The sequence below is a fragment of the Silene latifolia genome, chromosome Y (assembly GCF_048544455.1).
Source record: "Silene latifolia isolate original U9 population chromosome Y, ASM4854445v1, whole genome shotgun sequence".
Taxonomy (NCBI): Eukaryota; Viridiplantae; Streptophyta; class Magnoliopsida; order Caryophyllales; family Caryophyllaceae; genus Silene; species Silene latifolia.
This window is the reverse complement of record NC_133538.1, coordinates 217,268,357-217,272,033: the sequence shown is the minus strand read 5'-3', so window position 1 is coordinate 217,272,033 and position 3,677 is coordinate 217,268,357. Positions and strand designations below refer to the sequence as shown.

General features: G+C 41.5%; 1 non-coding gene across 1 annotated transcript; it reads right to left on the bottom strand.

Annotated features, from left to right (window-relative positions):
• Positions 1-551: 551 nt before the first annotated feature.
• Positions 552-658, bottom strand: LOC141635866 (small nucleolar RNA R71). Its single transcript, XR_012540521.1, has one exon. It is a non-coding gene; the product is annotated as a small nucleolar RNA R71 (small nucleolar RNA).
• Between the last annotated feature and the right edge of the window lie 3,019 nt (positions 659-3,677).

The window sequence follows — 3,677 nt, the reverse complement described above, 5'->3', positions numbered from 1 at the left end:
TATTAATTTCGAGATTGAAAGGACCTTAACCAACAATAGAAGAGTTGCTAGAGGTACTTCAAGAGTTGTAGGTATTGGAGAAATTGTGGACATTCAACCAAATAACATTGAGTTTGTCAACCCTTTTGCAAGAGAATGAGAGGATAACCCAATTGAAAACCCACCACAAAATCAACCTACAATGCCTAAATTTTCATCACGTTTTTTACCAACCGAGCAGAACCCACCAAACGGTACTCCTACACCACCACATTTAACCGGTAATTTCATTGCCAAATCCGCATTCATACGATTAGTTGAGATAAGTCAATTTGGAGGGATGCCTAGTGAAGACCCTCATTCACATATGAAGACTTTTTTGACTATTGTGATGCAATTTCTTAAACCGGAGTTACTCAAGACCAAATCCAATAGGTATTGTTTCCTTTTTCTTTGATTGGTACCGCAAAGCAATGGTTGAAGAGCCTAGACAAGGCTACCCTTGGCATTGATTCATGGAAGAAGTTAGCACTTGCCTCTACAAGAAATTCTATCCTCCGGAGAAGACTAATATGTTGAGAGCCCAAATCACCGGGTTCAAGCAAAGGGATAAGGAATCATTATATGAAGCATGAGAGAGATTTAAGGACACTTGTCATTATTGTCCACACCATGGACTTAGTGAGTGGTTCCTTGTGCAAAAATTTTGGAATGGCCTATATGAAGACTCCCGTAATGTTCTTAATATGGGATCCGATGGGATGTTTACCGAAGTTGATGACAATCAAACATGGGCCAAAATCGAGGAGATGGCGGTTCATTATTCCCAATATAGTAGGCCTCGAAAGGCCACTAGAGGAGGAAAGCACGAGGTAGATTCCATCACTCAATTGGGTGCTCAACTAAGTGCTCATATTGACACCATCAATTTGAAGATTGAGAAGGCCATGGCTAAGCTTGATGAAGCTTCCAAATCACCCAAACAACATGTTAATGCTATGGTGGCATTATCCTCAATCCCAAGTGGAGTATGTGAAAGTTGTGGAACCTTGGGACATGATCAAAGCGAATGTATGAGAATAAATGAACAAGTTAATGCTTTTCAAGCATACAAGAATGACACCCCTTATTCCAACTACTATAATGAGAATACTAAATTTCATCCAAATCTTTCATATAAGAGCCAAAATGTTCAAAACCCCCAACTCCCAACCCACATACACCCCACCTCCAATGAGAAACCAAGCTCAAATACCCTTTTTCAACCAAAGCCAAGGTTATCAAAATCAACCTTCCTACAACCAATCAAATGACCAAAGCTTTGATGTTCAAAAAGCGGTTCTCCAAATGAAAAAGAACCAACAAGAATTTTTCACCCAAATGCAAAAGGATAGCCAAGATAAAGAAATCACCATCAACAACATTCTTGCCCACACCAAAAGGTTAGAGACTCAAATGACTCAATTAGCATCTTCTAGCTCCCAAAGACAAAAGGGCAATTACCGCCTCAAGGTAATCCCTCAAGACATGAGACGGTTAGTGCCATCCACTTGAGGAGTGGTATAAGGTATGAGGGGCCGAAGAGGTCAATTGATGAAGATATTGTGGATGCTAGTGACAAACAAAGAGTTGTGGAGAATTCTAAGAAGGTAGATCCTACCACCAATTAAGTTTTAAAGAAGAATGAAGAGAAGGCTAAGGAAAAAGAGCCTATTGTGATTAGACTTCCATTCCCAAGTCGCCAAGCTAAGCCTAAGCTTGATGACCAACTTGGAAAGTTCATGGAAATTGTGAAGAACTTAGAAGTCTCAATCCCATTCACGGAATTAATCAATCATGTTCCGGCTTATGCAAAGTACATGAAAGACATTCTTACCGAGAAGAAATCCATCTGAATGTTGGAGACTATTGCCTTTACCAAAGTGAGTAGTGATATTCTTCAAGGGAGTTCCCCTCCAAAGCTCAAAGATCCGGGAAGTTTTTCTATTCCATGTACCATTGGCGACACTACAATCTACAAAGCAGTATGTGATATTGGGGCAAGTGTAAGTGTCATGCAATACTCGGTATGTAAGAGGCTGGGAATGGGAGAGCTCAAATGAACCAACATCACTCTTCAAATGGCGGATCGATCAACAAATATACTTTTAGGGGTATGGTAGGATGTGCCCGTGAGAATTGGCAAATTTTTCATCCCGGTAGACTTTGTCATTGTAGACATGGAGGAGGACTCAAACATTCTTATCATTTTAGGGAGACCATTCTTGGATACCGCCGGAGCGGTAATCGAGGTGAAACATGGAGAGCTCACACTTGAAGTAGGGGACGAGACAATCACTTTCAATCTTGAGAAAACAATGAGAGCTCCCCGGCTACACGGGCCATGCTTCATGGTCGATCACTATAGCCGAGAAAGTGATAGGAAGAAGTTAGAATCTCTATGCAAAGATCAAGCCATGGGTAAAGAAACATCACCCATATGGAAGAAGAAAGTGGATGACCTTCAAGTAGCTCTATTCGGAGAGCAAGGAATTTTCAAAAACAATGAGAGCTTGAATAGCTCAATCATCATGACAAGCAATGAAGAAGGCCTCATTGGCCATGATAACAAGAAAGAGGAGTTTCCCTTGCTAACTCATGACATCATTGGGTAACAAGCTAGTGAAGTTTGCGGTCTATGGGATGATGAATTTGAAGGACAGGTCAATCCTTATATTGGAAATGCTATGACGTTAGACCAAGACTTTGTTGATCTTTGTCATCACTTTGATTTGGATGACTACAACAGTGAAGAGAACAATGTGCAAAGGTCTACCCAAGACCTCTATCATGAAAATGAGCAAGCCTTCGACTACTTGTATAAGGTGTTGAGCAACATCAACAACACCTTGGCTTTGATCCCTTAAACGTCTCATCCAAGAATAAGAGTTTGGGTGGTCCTCCCTAAACCACCTTTTTTAAATATTCTAACCCCTTAACTCGCATTTTATTTCCTTTATTGCATCTTTGTCATTTTTGGATTTGCATTTTTTGCTTTAATCAAGATTTTTGACATGAGAGCAAGTGAGGGAGGTATTTTAATGTGTTTTGATGTGTAGTGTTTGACCAAGTGTGGGGATGGAAAATGCCTAGGCTAACCAAGCCTTTGTAGTGCACCCACAACATTTAGCAAATGAGAAGAAGAAAGAATGACATGGGAAAATGAATCCTCACGAGCGGACCTGAGCTCGTGGGAACTGAAGAGGATCCGAGCATGCCCAGGAGAATCCGAGCATCCCCAGCATTGAAGGAAACGTCCTGTAAGGGAATCTTGGCCAGCCAACTTCAATCCGCTAATCCCCAACTTCACGATGCTCGAGCTGTAGTGAATCCGCGCGTCCTGGGAAGTTCCAAATTTGTCAAATTTTTGCTGTAAGAAAATCCGCGCGTCCCAGGAAGAATCCGAGCGTCCTAGCAGAATTCCGCTCGAGCTGAGTAGGATCGGCGCGTCCTGGCACTGAATTGATTTTTCAGGAAATCCTGTAAGACGATCCACGCGTCCCGACAAGGATCCGAGCATCCCTGACCTGTACTTAACAAAAACATGGGATAATTCCCTTCCTTCCCAATTCATTTCTATCTTTCAAAAATACAAACACACACACCTTGTCCCACTTAAACCCTCAATCAACCCATTCCAAAACACCAATTTCTCAAAA